General features: G+C 45.0%; 1 protein-coding gene and 1 long non-coding RNA gene across 2 annotated transcripts in view; both read right to left on the reverse strand.

Annotated features, from left to right (window-relative positions):
• The window catches only part of EZH1 (enhancer of zeste 1 polycomb repressive complex 2 subunit), a 193,759-nt gene that overhangs the window by 117,710 nt on the left and 58,561 nt on the right, over positions 1-17,488 (reverse strand). The gene's annotated exons all lie outside the window — the stretch shown is intronic.
• The window catches only part of LOC135055688 (uncharacterized), a 51,135-nt gene continuing 49,505 nt past the window's right edge, over positions 15,859-17,488 (reverse strand). Inside the window, exon 2 of the long non-coding RNA XR_010243792.1 lies at positions 15,859-16,016. This is a non-coding gene — a long non-coding RNA (uncharacterized LOC135055688). The remainder of the gene's footprint in view (positions 16,017-17,488) is intronic.

The following is a 17,488-nucleotide window of genomic DNA, read 5'->3' on the forward strand; positions in this document are numbered from 1 at the left end:
TGGCACTATGTCTCGTTATAAGACCAAGTATTCAAAGATGGCGCTATTCCCTTCTTTATACCTAGCTCTCAATTAGACCTTCTCAAATCTAAATACAACCTTGCTTGGATAATTGATAAAATGACATACCTAGGAGTCTTTATCACTCACAGTTACAGTTCTTTATATGATGCTAACTAGCATAGGATCTGTCATGATCCAGGCTATTTCGAGTAGGAATAGGCCTGTTAATATCAATGAATGTGATATCAAGATATCCGATTGCTGTATCAATGCATTTTGTATTGAGAAACATGTCTGTGGATGAAACCTGGTTTGAGAGTTTTCTCAGACACATCAGGGGTCCAGAAATAGTAAACAATTCAAAGGTTTGTGCTATGTGGAAAGGTGACAAGCTTCAATGCTCTTCCTGAGCTTATCTGTTTATTGTGGCGATTTACATTGCAAAGGAACAGAATTTCAGAGGCCAGGGTCAGGCCTGGCTTGGGTCATTTCAAACAAGTTCTTACTTCCCCAACAGGGGGTGCATCCTTATGGGTTAGCGAAGACGTTTTGGCTACAACAGGTGATAAATGTCCCTGTAGCCAGTTGTAAAAACTGCCCCAGTATAATGGATAAGCCTGCTTCATACCTTCAAACAAAATGAGATGGGTAATTAAATAATCCCTGCTCGTGTGACCAAGAGGGCCGGTACCAACTCTCTAAGCATCAAACAAGCAATTGAAAGATATGGCCATCCACCCGTTAGTATGGTTAAGAGACCCCACAGTATAAGCTAAGACTCCATTCACTCTGGCTTTGGAAGGGTTAAACAAACTCTCCAGAGGGAGTGGGGCCTGTGAGGGCAGCCTAGGTTTTAAATATCAGGAACACAGGCTGGAAGGTGTTCATTCTGCATGAGGCTATCGAAGTATACAGATGTTCCAATAAGTCAATCAAGGATAGGCCTCAATCCACTAGCCCACCTTCAGGTGAAGCTGGGTTTATTCGTGTGACTATTTATAACTATTATATTCTTGTAACTTTCTTTTTTCTGTAACACTAAGGTTTGAAGTTTATACTTAATTCTTAATTTAATTTCTGTTACCTGTGTTTTTCAAACCCAAAGCCTCGACCGAGGTCAGGTTACCTACCTTTTTATGTATTAATAACTGTGTGCGGGTGAGAGCAGAAGCTCGCCCTGGTCGTGGTCCCTCAAAGTCGCTTAGCCTTGCAGACACAGCAACTGGTACTTCTGCTGGTGGCAGTTTACTGCGTGGATTTACCACACGCTGAGTTAATCAGTAAAGGTGTCACGGGGCAACGTTCTCAGATTGGCATATCTTGAGAATCGCAGCGCGGAGAATCGTGACAGGATCCTCTCCTCTATTAAGGTGGACCTGTTCAGGTGAAAATCTTATTATATCTCCTGAATTGGTAGGATAATAGTGTACTAAATAATATTCTCTCCCAGCTTCACACATGTGGGAGGATGTAATGGAGTCCTATATCTCTGGAGGTGCGGGATGCCTGGCGATCTCAGATGTTTTTTTAATAGGGACAAACACAAGGCAAAAACATACCTTGTAAGTAAAAAAAAAAAAAAAAAAGTCCAAGATTTGCCAGCATCCCGACTTCCGGCGATTTTGGACTACATTACTACCTGACGATGGTTTGTGTGTTTTTTGTCTGGAAGAAACGGACCCCCAGAACTAGTTTTTTTAATTTCTGGAGAGAGCCTTCCAATGGTGGTAAAGGGTTCCTGGACACTAAACTATATTATTTGGCTACACACCTCAGCCAAGCCGTGGCATGTTTGCTGCTACTACAGCTCTGAGTTGGGTGGCATTAGAAACTGCTGCTTGAAAACTTATTTCTCTTCCCTCAATACTAGGGCTCTCCTTAAAGCACTGTCCATTAGCTGTCTTTTCTCACCCAATAGTCTCCTTCACCTGCACCATATGGAACCAATGTATATGTAGGTTTAAGCTTCTCTGTACCGCTTCACCTCTCTCATCCCTGTCTGGGGCAACTGGTTGTTCACGCCTGGTCTCTCTGCATCTCTTGCTGCACTTTGGATTGCTAGAGGTATTAGATTTGTGGCGGAAGGCCACGTCTGTATGAATCTGGGTTACCTACAGAATAAGTTTTCTTTCCAAGATGGAAATGTTTTTACATATTTGAACTGAAATACTGTTACCCTACGCTGCTCAATGGCCCTCATTCCGAGTTGTTCGCTTGTTATTTTCCTTTGCATCGGTGCGATTTTCCGCTAACTGCGCATGCGCAATGTTCGCACTGCGGCTGCGTCAAGTAAATTTGCTAAGAAGTTTGGTATTTTACTCACGGCATTACAAGGTTTTTTCTTCGTTCTGGTGATCGGAGTGTGATTGACAGGAAGTGGATGTTTCTAGGCGGAAACTGACCGTTTTATGGGTGTGTGTGAAAAAACGCTGCCGTTTCTAGGAAAAACGCGGGAGTGGCTGGAGAAACGGGGGAGTGTCTGGGCGAACGCTGGGTGTGTTTGTGATGTTAAACCAGGAACGAAACTGACTGAACTGATCGCAGTGGCAGAGTAAGTGTCGAGCTACTCAGAAACTGCTAAGAAATTTATATTCGCAATTTTGAGAATCTTTCGTTCGCAATTCTGCTAAGCTAAGATTCACTCCCAGTAGGTGGCGGCTTAGCGCGTGCAATGCTGCTAAAAGCAGCTTGCGAGCGAACAACTCGGAATGAGGGCCAATGTGTCCCCATCTCATGTCCTCATTAGAAAGATGGTGTAATGGTTAGCATTATTGTCTTACAGCACTGCGGTCGTGGGTTTTATTCCCACCATGGCCCCTTCGATGTGGAGTTTGTATATTCTCCCCGTACTTGCTTGAGTTTCCTCCGGGTACTCCAGTTCCCTCACACACTCCAAAACTATACTGGTAGGTTAACGGTCTCCCAACAAAATGTAACCCTAGTGTATGTGTTTCTATGTAATGGCTGTCACAGTCTGGGCACCGCGGATGTTATACTTACCTGTCCACCATTCCCTCTGGATCAGGGTCGGCTCCGGAGCTTCCTGCATGCGGTAGCTTCACTGGCGACAAAGTCTCACAGTCTCTGGGCGTCTTCCATGTGGCTGATCTCTGCCGGCTCTAGTCTGTGGGCACCGCCATCCATCACAGGGGTCAGTTGACTAGTTCGATCAATGGCAAAGCACCAAATCGTAGTGTGACCAGTATTGTCAATGGCTGAATCTGCAAAGGTATCCGACGCCTGAACAACGTTGCTTCCTGCAACGCTTCTAGGTACAAGTTTTGTTCTGTCTGCGGCTCCAGAATAGTAACTATTTGTGCTGCCAGCAGTTTGTCCCAGTTCCAACCGGTCCAGCATAACTCCAGGTCCAGCCTGGTCAGTCCGTCCCAGTTCCAGCATAACTCCAGGTCCAGCCTGTCCCAGTTCCAGCGGGTCGAGTATAATTCCAGGCCCAGCCTGGTCAAGTTATTCTGGTGCGCAGTCCAGTATTATACTAGGTCTATGCGGAAGACCTGCATTCGTCCACAACAGTTCCTCCACTCCAGTTCCACAACTCCTACTGTATTATGAGAACCTCTGGGAACCACAAATCCTACTCCCGTGACAACGGCTACATCTGAATAACTCTCTTTGAAAAGTTTGATTTAGTCACTGTATGTCTTATTATTGCATTCTACAGAACCCACCACTCCAGAATACGAGCTGCAATGGGAAACTGATCTCAGGCTCCCCCAGAGGAGGATTCCTGGTCTGTAATTCAAGAAAGGGTCTCCAAATTGTCTATCTCTACGCAGAATGCATATATGGCTTATTTTCGTTGGTATACGGTACCTGCCAGATTGAATAAGATATTCTGCTCTACATCTCTACTCTGTTGGAGAGGTTGTGGAAATGGGCACTTTTATTCATATTTGGTGGTCACGCCCAAATATATTATTTTTTTAGGACGCGGTGGTGGCCTTCGTGAGTAGGGTAACCAACTCCACGGTCATTACAGCTCCATGAGCCTTCCTTCTGAGGATTTCCATAGCATATTCGGACACACTGGGGGTAATTTCGAGTTGATCGCACGTAGCAACTTTTTGCTGCTCGTGCGATTAACTTGCCCTGCTAAACTAAAAAAAGTTTCAAGCAAAACAAGACTAGCCCTGCAGCTACTTACGTGCGACGGATCCAGCGATGAAGGTCCCGGCTGTGACGTCAGACATCCGCCCTCCAAATGCCTGCGTTCGCCTTACCACAGCCGGGAAACTGTCAGTAGACGCCCCGATCCTCCTTCCCACTGTCAATCTTCTTGCGATCGCGCCTGCAATCGCTTTCACACCGCCGCGCAGCCGCAGTTCCAACCCGTTCGCACTGCAACGAAGAACCGCTGAGTGCGAACGGGTCGGAATGACCCCCACTATCAGATAAAGTAGTTTCTCAGATCCTTAACGCTGCCCTTGCACTATAGCTTCTCGCTGGAAGCATCTTGACCTTCCCTCCCTTCGAGTGGTCATTAATAAGATTTGGCCCATAGCTACTATGGAAAAAATAATAGCCCATCTCCAAATAAGTTTTTATGAAAGGCTTAAGCCCTCTTGCTTCTTCGCTCTGTTTGTCTTCTATATAAATCTATATCTATCTATATATCTATATCCATCTCCTGCTACCTGGCTCTTTTTGACCGGAAGTACAGACGGCGTGCATTGGTGTTTGGTGGCGGGGATTGCAGTTAAATTGGTAAGTGTTTTCTACATGTGTTGTGCTTGAAAAAAGCTCAATAAAGAGCCAAAACATTGCTGTAAGCCACAGTCTCTGTGTGTTTTCTCTACAATATACCGTGAGTGCCGCCCGTGGGTTGTGTATGTGGACACCTCCCACTGGGCATGGTGTTTTTGGAGGGCACCTGGCTAAGCACTGTATTTGGAAAAGTTCGACTTCTGGATCTGGGAGATATCTATATCTATCATATTTGTGCAAACAAGTACAGAAAAAGTTCATGACAAGGAGCATTTAACAACCACGAAGTACCTCACAGCAATAGATGCCATTACAGGGTGATCATAATGTAATCATATAGCAAGCCTTCGGTGGGGTCAGTTGGTCAACAGCCATTTCGGTGTTCAGTCGGCACAGCCTCTATCTATCTATCTATCTATATCTACAGGGCGATTCAAAAGTCGCAGTACACCATTTTGTTTAAAAACTGTGCAGGAAATGTGAAAACCGAATACTCGAGTAAGGTATGGGTGAGGTGGGCTATCTTTTAGGGTACATACAGAACATGGGCGCCATCTTGAATCTTAGTTTTTTGGAATGGAAAGGAGGTCGTGTAACATGTCAAACAACATCAGAATTTGCTGAAAAGTTTATTGCTGCAAACAGATTTGAAATAGCAGTTATGGTTCAAAAGTTACCAAAAAGTCCCAATCTGTGTGGGAGATAATATTAAAAGTGTGTGTGTGTGGGGGGGTGGGGGGGGGGGGGGGGGTGGGAAGAGATTTGAAGACCCCCACACCAGACCCACGCAACTAAACTACTTTACCCCTGCACCTCCCTTGCTCCAATCGACAACCCCCTAAAACGGACTTTAAACTCAGGGGCCGCATGTACTTGTACTGGTGTCACAGCCCTCTTCCTTACCTGCCAGCCACAAAATAATGTATATATTATTAATGCAACAACAATGCTGTGGCATGTGACAGGGTCTGTTATTATGGAACAGGTAAAGAAATAAAGCTGGAATGATTAGATTAGTGAGGATAGAGAACGGCTGGGTGTCAAATGCTACAGAAAATGAAATGTGACGTTAAGGGCGAGGCACATTTAATACTTATTGCAGTGGTTCCCAAACCCTTTTGAATCACAGCACCCTAAGCCTAAAGTTTTCAACTGAGAAATTCATAAAAAAATAAATTAAGTAGGTTCAGTTGTGTGGTGACGGACAGGATTTGCTTCTGTTTATCCACATATTTTATGAATGGAAGCCACAAGCACTGATGTTGTCACTTACACTGACCATACATAATTTGCATTGGTACTTAACCACCAACCCAGGGCTCCCCGGAAAGGGTCATGAGGCACCTGGGTTCTGGATGATAGATCGACAATCAATAGGTCCACACCATATGGTCGACATGCATTAGGTTGACAGGAACAAAATGTCGACATGTACAAAAGGTCGACACAATGTTTTTCTTTGCTTTTTCATTTATTTATTTTTTACTTTTTGATCATTTACCATCCATGTGGACTACGATTGGTAATAGGAACCTGTGATGAGAACAGCAAGGCATCTTGCCCGAAGCGTGGAAAGCCTGCGAGGGTACACATTTCCACTCATTTGGCTTACATATGGTTAAACATACAAAATTACACACAAAAAACCCCCAAACCCTTGTGTCGACCATTTCCATGTTGAACTTTTGACCCTGTCGACCATATGGTGTCAACCTAATCATTGTCAATCTTTTAATCCACACCCAGTTTGGGAACCACTGACTTATTGGGATTTAGACACAATAGTATATTTTCTTATTGTGCTTATCATGGTAATAAGAAATTATGTTGTGCCATCACGTACTAAGATACGCATGCAAGATAGGGAAGTATAGATGCCCATACCTGCGATGTGTACAAGTATTGATGTGTCCTCATATACGATTGCTGAAGTTGTGCCAAACAACCCTTCTCAGGCGCGCCAGGTCCTGTGCAACTTGGCTTGAGTGGAGTGTGTTTTTCATTCAAATGTGCAACTTAATCGCAATGCGATATGACAAAACTGCTCCATGATTCGTTACTGAATAACTAGATATATGACACTTGAATACAGTGGCGGTTGCTCTCTGGGCGCTGCTGCACAGAAGACAAAAAGCAGTATGGGAACCAGTTCATACATAACCCTGACTGCACTTTTAATCTAGTTTTTAATCCCTGCGGGTGTCTGCCTGTCACTGGGGATCAGCACCATGTATTACAGATGCTGCCACCAAAACAGAGCAGTCAGCATTTCCTTCAAGTATCTGAAAGACTCTCATTGGCTAGTTACACAGGAGTCTGGGGAGCGGGCAGAAGACGCTGAATGCTGTGTCTCGGGTGAAGTGGCTAAAACACATCGTGCTGATCCCCGTTGACAGGCAGACACTGTCAGGTATTAAAAACTAGATTAAAAGTGAAGTTAGGGTTATGTACTAACAACCCTCCCAGCTTTTTGTGGTCGGCGCTGTAGCCCCCAGGGAGCAACCACCACAGTTTGTATATGTATGTGTAACCGAGTCTCAATCTGTATACGAAGTGATGTTTCAGCAGCCAAACATTTTTTTCACACCAAGTTTGTTGTGCTTAGTATACAGATTCAGACTCCGATGCACATTGATATGCAATTGTCACATACCAAATTATTCATTGCAGTCATGTGAAACTGTTTTGTCACAGCCGATTGTGGCTAAGACGCACATTTGAGTGAGAAAGACACAAAAAAAAATAAGATTTTACTTACCGATAAATCTATTTCTCGTAGTCCGTAGTGGATGCTGGGGACTCCGTCAGGACCATGGGGATTAGCGGCTCCGCAGGAGACAGGGCACAAAACTAAAGCTTTAGGATCAGGTGGTGTGTACTGGCTCCTCCCCCTATGACCCTCCTCCAAGCCTCAGTTAGGATACTGTGCCCGGACGAGCGTACACAATAAGGAAGGATATTGAATCCCGGGTAAGACTCATACCAGCCACACCAATCACACCGTATAACTTGTGATCTAAACCCAGTTAACAGTATGACAAACGTAGGAGCCTCTGAACAGACGGCTCACAACAATAACAACCCGATTTTTTTGTAACAATAACTATGTACAAGTATTGCAGACAATCCGCACTTGGGATGGGCGCCCAGCATCCACTACGGACTACGAGAAATAGATTTATCGGTAAGTAAAATCTTATTTTCTCTGACGTCCTAAGTGGATGCTGGGGACTCCGTCAGGACCATGGGGATTATACCAAAGCTCCCAAACGGGCGGGAGAGTGCGGATGACTCTGCAGCACCGAGTGAGAGAACTCCAGGTCCTCCTCAGCCAGGGTGTGCCCCTGACCAAGTAGCAGCTCGGCAAAGTTGTAAAGCCGAGACCCCTCGGGCAGTCGCCCAAGATGAGCCCACCTTCCTTGTGGAATGGGCATTTATATATTTTGGCTGTGGCAGTCCTGCCACAGAATGTGCAAGCTGAATTGTACTACACATTCAACTAGCAATCGTCTGCTTAGAAGCAAGAGCACCCAGTTTTTTGGGTGCATACAGGATAACAGCAAGTCAGTTTTCCTGACTCCAGCCGTCCTGGAAATCTATATTTTCAGGGCCCTGACAACATCTAGCAACTTGGAGTCCTCCAAGTCTCTAGTAGCCGCAGGTACCACAATAAGCTGGTTCAGATGAAACGCTGACACCACCTTAAGGAGAAACTGGGGACGAGTCCGCAGCTCTGCCCTGTCCGAATGGACAATCAGATATGGGCTTTTGTGAGACAAAGCCGCCAATTCTGACACTCGCCTGGCCGAGGCCAGGGCCAACATCATGGTCACTTTCCATGTGAGATATTTCAAATCCACAAATTTGAGCGGTTTAAACCAACGTGATTTGAGGAATCCCAGGACTACGTTGAGATCCCACAGTGCCACTGGAGGCACAAAAGGGGGTTGTATATGCAGTACTCCCTTGTCAAATTTCTGGACTTCAGGAACTGAAGCCAATTCTTTCTGGAAGAAAATAGACAGGGCCGAAATTTGAACCTTAATGGACCCCAATTTGAGGCCCATAGACACTCCTGTTTGCAGGAAATGCAGGAATCGACCGAGTTGAAATTTCTTCGTGGGGCCTTCCTGGCCTCACACCACGCAACATATTTTCGCCACATGTGGTGATAATGTTGTGCGGTCACCTCCTTCCTGGCTTTGACCAGGGTAGGAATGACCTCTTCCGGAATGCCTTTTTTCCCTTAGGATCCGGCGTTCAACCGCCATGCCGTCAAACGCACCCGCGGTAAGTCTTGGAACAGACATGGTACTTGCTGAAGCAAGTCCCTTCTTATCGGCAGAGGCCCTGAGTCCTCTGTGAGCATCTCATGAAGTTCCGGGTACCAAGTCCTTCTTGGCCCATCCGGAGCCACGAGTATAGTTCTTACTCCTCTACGTCTTATAATTCTCAGTACCTTTGGTATGAGAAGCAGAGGAGGGAACACATACACCGACTGGTACACCCATGGTGTTACCAGAACGTCCACAGCTATTTCCTGAGGGTCTCTTGACCTGGCGCAATACCTGTCCAGTTTTTTGTTCAGGCGGGACGCCATCATGTCCACCTTTGGTCTTTCCCAACGGTGCACAATCATGTGGAAACAACTTCTCGATGAAGTCCCCACTCTCCCGGGTGGAGGTCGTGCTGAGGAAGTCTGCTTCCCAGTTGTCCACTCCCGGAATGAAAACTGCTGACAGTGCTATCACATGATTTTCCGCCCAGCGAAGAATCCTTGCAGTTTCTGCCATTGTCCTCCTGCTTCTTGTGCCGCCCTGTCTGTTTACGTGGGCGACTGCCGTGATGTTGTCCCACTGGATCAATACCGGCTGACCTTGAAGCAGAGGTCTTGCTAAGCTTAGAGCATTGTAAATTGCTCTTAGCTCCAGTATATTTATGCGGAGAGAAGTCCCCAGACTTGATCACACTCCCTGGAAATTTTTTCCCTGTGTGACTGCTCCCCAGCCTTTCAAGCTGGAATCCGTGGTCACCAGGACCCAGTCCTGAATGCATAACTGTGGCACTTTAGTACATGAGCACTCTGCAGCCACCACAGAAGAGACACCCTTGTCCTTGGAGACAGGGTTATCCGCTGATGCATCTGAAGATGCGATCCGGACCATTTGTCCAGCAGATCCCACTGAAAAGTTCTTGCGTGAAATCTGCCGAATGGAATCGCTTCGTAAGAAGCCACCATTTTTCCCAGGACCCTTGTGCAATGATGCACTGACACTTTTCCTGGTTTTTGGAGGTTCCTGACTAGCTCGGATAACTCCCTGGCTTTCTCCTCCGGGAGAAACACCTTTTTCTGGACTGTGTCCAGAATCATCCCTAGGGACAGCAGACGTGTCGTCGGAGACAGCTGCGATTTTGGAATATTTAGAATCCACCCGTGCTGTCGTAGAACTACTTGAGATAGTGCTACTCCGACCTCCAACTGTTCTCTGGACCTTGCCCTTATCAGGAGATCGTCCAAGTAAGGGATAATTAAGACGCCTTTTCTTTGAAGAAGAATCATCATTTCGGCCATTACCTTGGTAAAGACCCAGGGTGCCGTGGACAATCCAAACGGCAGCGTCTGAAACTGATAGTGACAGTTTTGTACCACGAACCTGAGGTACCCTTTGTGAGAAGGGCAAATTTGGACATGGAGGTAAGCATCCTTGATGTCCAGGGACACCATATAGTCCCCTTCTTCCTGGTTCGCTATCACTGCTCTGAGTGACTCCATTTAGAATAGGTCTCACCGAGCCGTCTGGCTTCAGTACCACAATATAGTGTGGAATAATACCCCTTTACTTGTTGTAGGAGGGGTACTTTGATTATCACCTGTGGGAATACAGCTTGTGAATTGTTTCCAATACTGCCTCCCTGTCGGAGGTAGACGTTGGTAAAGCAAACTTCAGGAACCTGCGAGGGGGAGACGTCTCGAATTTCCAATCTGTACCCCTGGGATACTACTTGTAGGATCCAGGGGTCCACTTGCGAGTGAGCCCACTGCGTGCTGAAACTCTTGAGACGACCCCCCACCGCACCTGTTTGTACGGCCCCAGCGTCATGCTGAGGACTTGGCAGAAGCGGTGGAAGGCTTCTGTTCCTGCGAATGGGCTGCCTGCTGCAGTCTTCTTCCCTTACCTCTATCCCTGGGCAGATATTATGGGGACGAAAGGACTGAGGCTGAAAAGACTATGTCTTTTTCTGCTGAGATGTGACTTGGGGTAAAAAAGGTGGATTTTCTAGCTGTTGCCGTGGCCACCAGGTCCGATGGACCGACCCCAAATAACTCCTCCCCTTTATACGGCAATACTTCCATGTGCCGTTTGGAATCTGCATCACCTGACCACTGTCGTGTCCAGAAACATCGTCTGGCAGATATGGACATCGCACTTACTCTTGATGCCAGAGTTTCGCATATATAGAAATGCATCTTTTAAATGCTCTATAGTCAATAAAATACTGTCCCTGTCAAGGGTATCAATATTTCCAGTCAGGGAATCCGACCAAGCCACCCCAGCGCTGCCCATCCAGGCTGAGGCGATCGCTGGTCGCAGTATAACACCAGTATGTGTGTATATACTTTTTAGGATATTTTCCAACCTCCTATCAGTTGGCTCCTTGAGGGCGGCCGTATCTGGAGACGGTAACGCCACTTGTTTTGATAAGCGTGTGAGCGCCTTATCCACCCTAAGGTGTGTTTCCCAACGCGCCATAACTTCTGGCGGGAAAAGGTATACCGCCAATAATTTTCTATCGGGGAAACCCACGCATCATCACACACTTCATTTAATTTATCTGATTCAGGAAAAACCACATGTAGTTTTTTCACACTCCACATAATACCCTTTTTTGTGGTACTTGTAGTATCAGAAATATGTAACATCTCCTTCATTGCCCTTAACAAGTAACGTGTGGCCCTAAAGGAAAATACGTTTGTTTCTTCACCGTCGACACTGGAGTCAGTGTCCGTGTCTGTGTCGACCGACTGAGGTAAAAGGACGTTTTAACGCCCCTGACGGTGTTTTAGACGCCTGGACAGGTACTAATTGGTTTGCCGGCCGTCTCATGTCGTCAACCGACCTTGCAGCGTGTTGACATTATCACGTAATTCCTTAAATAAGCCATCCATTCCGGTGTCGACTCCCTAGAGAGTGACATCACCATTACCGGCAATTGCTCCGCCTCCTCACCAACATCGTCCTCATACATGTCGACACACAACACACACACAGGGAATGCTCTGATAGAGGACAGGACCCCACTAGCCCTTTGGGGAGACAGAGGGAGAGTTTGCCAGCACACACCAAAAACGCTATATTATACAGGGACAACCTTTATATAAGTGTTTTTCCCTTATAGCATTTTAATATATATATACATATCGCCAAATAAGTGCCCCCCCTCTCTGTTTTAACCCTGTTTCTGTAGTGCAGTGCAGGGGAGAGCCTGGGAGCCTTCCCACCAGCCTTTCTGTGAGGGAAAATGGCGCTGTGTGCTGAGGAGAATAGGCCCCGCCCCCTTTTCGGCGGGCTTCTTCTCCCGTTTTTCTGAGACCTGGCAGGGGCTAAATACATCCATATAGCCTCCAGGGGCTATATGTGATGTATTTTTAGCCAGAATAAGGTATTATACATTGCTGCCCAGGGCGCCCCCAGCAACGCCCTGCACCCTCCGTGACCGTTGGTGTGAAGTGTGTGACAACAATGGCGCACAGCTGCAGTGCTGTGCGCTACCTTCATGAAGACTGAAAAGCCTTCTGCCGCCGGTTTCTGGACCTTCAATCTTCAGCATCTGCAAGGGGGGTCGGCGGCGCGGCTCCGGGACGAACCCCAGGGTGAGACCTGTGTTCCGACTCCCTCTGGAGCTAATGGTGTCCAGTAGCCTAAGAAGCCAATCCATCCTGCACGCAGGTGAGTTGAACTTCTCTCCCCTAAGTCCCTCGATGCAGTGAGCCTGTTGCCAGCAGGACTCACTGAAAATAAAAAACCTAAAAACTTTTTCTAAGCAGCTCCTTAAGAGAGCCACCTAGATTGCACCCTGCTCGGACGGGCACAAAAACCTAACTGGGGCTTGGAGGAGGGTCATAGGGGGAGGAGCCAGTACACACCACCTGATCCTAAAGCTTTAGTTTTGTGCCCTGTCTCCTGCGGAGCCGCTAATCCCCATGGTCCTGACGGAGTCCCCAGCATCCACTTAGGACGTCAGAGAAATACACTATACCGCTCAGTATGGCTCACTCACGCAAGGCGTCTCGCTCCGCATGGCTTATTGAGGCTAGGATGAGGATATCTGTTCAGCGATCACTTTCCACTTTGCTGCCTCCAGTGCTACTGCTGCTGTTACCATTATTTTTTTGGTGTCAGATCCGAATTCGAGGGGACTGATCAGGTGCATCATTATTTTTTTGTACAGAATTTGACTTCCTTCCAAGCCTTGACGTTTTTCTAAAATACATACTAATTTTTCAGCTACATTCCTCCTGACTACCAGCAACCCAGCTAACCACTACCAGGCTCCAATATCTACATCAGAACATTTTCCAGAAAGACCAGCCATCACCTGGACGCAGAGACAATTTGTCATCCTTGGAATCCTACTCATTGCGCTGAGAAGAAGGTTTGTGTTCTCAGTATATGCAGCTTCCTTCCAAGCCTTGAAGCTTTCCAAAAACACAAGTTTAGCTTTACAGCATCCTCTGTAGCAAAATGTCAAAAAGAGTGTTTAACGAGAAATGGAAAGTTGAATTTCCATAGTTAGAATAGAAAGACGGTAAAATGGTCTGTGCAACTTGTTGTAAAGCAAAGATGAAGAATTACTTTGCAAGTGGCTGTAAGAATTTCCAACATAGCACTTTACAGAGACATATAAATGTTGACGGTTTTGACGGAGCATGTGCTCAACATTTCAATGCAACTTCAATTGTGAAACAATAAGTCTTTATACATGCTGCTAAAAAACAGCACTCCGATACTGATGAAACTGAAGAAAGAAAAGCAAAGGTGTGTACACACGGTGAGATATTTTCTTTCGATTTGGACTATATAGTCAAAATCGCAAGAAAAGTTAGTGCAGATAGCAAGGTGAAAGTCACCTTGCGATCCCGATTCGATCCCGATGCGGGTCCCCGCCAGGTCGGCATCGCAAGAAAAGATAGACTGTGCAGGCAAGTCAATCCCTGCTAGATCGGTGTACTATCTAGTTCATCTCACGTCAATGACATCTCACATAAGCCAAAATCTCACATAAGCCAAAATCGTAAGCACACATAGTCCATATCTCAAGAAAAGTCAGTCAAAATCAGTGGCGCTGGGCTCCGGGGAGTTCAAGGGAAATCGCAAGTGAAAATCGGGCATAGCAAGTATCTCACCGTGTGTACACACCTAGAACAGTTTACTGGATGGCCAAGGAACATGTTGCAGAAACAAAGTTTTGGTCCCTGATAAAGCTGTAGGCAGCTAGTGTATTTTTCTGCACTGGTTCTGTCCTATGTTAATTGTTTACATCTTTCACACTAAATTCCATACAATTTGAATAAAATCAAATTTTATTCTTAATAGAAAATTAGTAGTATCAAGTTTCCTAACAGGGTTATTAGCACCATACCCGTGCCTCACAAATGACGAAAACTTTGACAGAAACAGATGGAAAGAAGACTCTGAAAATCCGCAGTCTTTGGCAACATCTGTGATGGAACAATCTACAACAAAACTAATTGTATACATATATATTTCTTATGTTACCAGCAATGGCCTTCGGAAAGCAATAATAGCGGATATTACCAGTATTGAGGGTGGTAAAAATAACACAATTTTTGTTGCCATACATGAATAAACTTGACATTGATCTGAATAAAGTGGTGGGCCTAGGCAGAGACGGATCTTGTCATGACAGGAACAAGAACTGGTGCAGGGGTAAACCTGAGAAAGGAAGGCGCAATACATTTGATTCAAGCACACTGTGCTGCACCAAGTCTCTTTACCCTCTCTCAGACAGCCAAATATTGCAGAGGTTACCTTACACTGCCACAGTTGTATAATTTTTTTGCTGACAGACTCATCGGGAAATCAGTCTTGCATGAGTTTCACACAATTAACGACAGCACAAACACGACATTAAAAGAACAAAAACAGATTAGATGGTTAAGCTTCTATGAAGCAGTTTGTGCCGTTTTAATAGCGTATCCTGCACTGATTGGAGCATTAAAACACACTGCTGAGAAGAGATGTAAATGCTGCTAAAGCCAAAGGGCTACTTGTAAAAATGAAAGTACCCAGTTTTCCTGCTCTTCTTTTCATCATTTTGGATTTTTTGTAGCCCAAAAAGAAACTTAATATGTTTCAGTATAGAAATGTTTTGTTTTCAAAAATCAAACCATTGGTTCACAGTTGTATATATGCAATAGTTTCAAGTAAAATATCATGAAGTCTGTTGCTGTGCGTAGAGGAGGATGATGACCCGGGACTCGATGAAAAATTCTCCTGCAGGGGTGTCCTATTCCCAAACAAATTCTGTACTGACAATATCAAAGCATCAGTTTGCCGATGCCGTGACTGGAAAAATTGAAAACCTACAGACGTTAAACCTATGTGTCCCAGAGAAAACCTTGGGTCTACAGACCTGTTTTCATGTTGTTAGAAATCCCAGACCTTATCCAGCTTTACCTACTCATTTAAAAGACTATGGAAATAAAAGAAATGGAAGTTTTAATTCAGCACTTTGTTTCTGGTGTAACTCCCTTAATTGATGAGGCAGATCTGTGTAGCAGCTTCTTGCAATTTAAGCATCTCTGTAGCAACTTCCAGAAAAAAAATCTACTGAAGTTGTTACTCAAATTGTCATAACAGAATATAAACAGGAATTTCCAAGCTTTGTAATGCTAGCCAATATTGCTGTGGCAATTCCTATCAGCTCAGCTGATCCAGAACGTGGCTTTTCATGTATGACACGCATAAGATCTGCTTCTCGCAACAGGCTGGCTGGTAGTAAACTAAAGTATTTCATGCTGACATCATTGATGGGGCCATAATTACCTGATTCATAACCTACACTATTAGTTGCTGCCAAAAAATTCAAGCGAGACAAACGTCAACATGGTCACTGTGTAGGCACTGTTTAGGTTTTATTTTAGAGTTAGCATATTGTACTGTAACAAACTGTACATAACATGTTTTTAGTCATGCCAGGCAAAACAGAAAATCCAACAAGATGGGAAAAGTGGTTAGCTGGGTTGCTGGTAGGCAGTTTGAATGGACCTAAAAAAACAAAAATGAGAGACATGTTATTGCTGTGTTACTGTACATGGTTTTAAAAACTTTTAAGGCTTGGAACAAATAAGTGGCTGTTCAGTGCTCACATGTTCTAAAGTGAAGTTTTAATTTATAAGTAAGGGGTATATTCAAATAGTGTCGGATCCTCTGCGACAGAGAGGATCCGACACTTCACTATTCAATTTGCGGGCATTTCCGACAGATTTCTGCCCGTCTGCGACAATGCCGATCCGACTGTTTTTAAAGTTGAATTGGCGCTGATGAAAATGGGCCAAAAACCTGTTTGAAAGGCTGCAAATTCCACAAAAAACGTGTTTTCCGACAAGTCGGATTTTTTGACAAGTTGGAAAAATGGCACTGGAATTGAATAGGTCGAATCCAGATTTGACCTAAAAATGGCGAAAAGTGCAATTTTTCCGACTTGTCGGAAATTACGACACCAATTGAATAGACCCATAAGCCTATGAGGCAGTAATGTTGGTTACCGGAGGGGCACTATATATTAATAAGGCTAATAAATATTGTTGGGGGTAACAAGGAGTGGGCTTAAGCTGGGGCATTATATTTATGTCAATGGGGGTAGGAAAGATAAGTGTGCAGCAGAGGAGAATGGGTAGAGCTGGGGAGTTATACATGTCTGGACGAAGACCGGAGAGGTTGGGGGTAATATAGGGCAGCAGCAGCAGAGGGGTAGAGCTAAGGTAGTGTATGGCTCTTCACACTAAGCTGCTGTATTATACTGCTACTGTCAGTGCTATCTTTGTATTCCACAGATCTGCAGGGTCCCCAGAAGGAAGGTCTAAAGTCATGTGACAGGTCAATTGGCCATATTATCCATATGTGGTGGTCTGAGCGCATATGGCAAATCTAATGACCATGTTAACTATATGGAGTGATCTAATACCAAACATAGAGGTCTGACAGCACTATTTACACATACGCAAAATGCCTAGATATTTAATCCTCTTCGCTGCTGAGGGTTTTCTTGCATTTACTTTCGTCACATACGAACATCACTGATTCTTTTATGCTGGAATTCACACAAATTAGAACTTGTTTGATTAGGAAGACTCTGTAATTTCAGTATATAACATTAGTCTTTTTTACTGAATCTAACACATAAACAAATTTAAACCCAAATGCATTTTCCCCCAATTTTCACTGTCATGTTAGAAACCCTTCCTATGTGTAGGAAGAATATGACAGACCAACAAGGCATTCCATTTTTGTTAATTAACGTAAGTTGAGAGAGGATAAAGACTTTAGACACCCTCCCACATCTGTGGAAAATATTACCTCCTAGCTGCTCCTCTTTCACCTGCAGGTGACCCAACATTTACATATGTAATTAAGGGTGTGAAAGAGCATAGAAAAAGTAGCACAGGGTAATATTGGGGCTAATTTAGACCTGATTGCTAGGGTGCGTTTTTTGCATACCTGTGATCAGGTAGTTGCCG

Source organism: Pseudophryne corroboree, chromosome 3, assembly GCF_028390025.1.
Source record: "Pseudophryne corroboree isolate aPseCor3 chromosome 3, aPseCor3.hap2, whole genome shotgun sequence".
Classification (NCBI taxonomy): Eukaryota; Metazoa; Chordata; class Amphibia; order Anura; family Myobatrachidae; genus Pseudophryne; species Pseudophryne corroboree.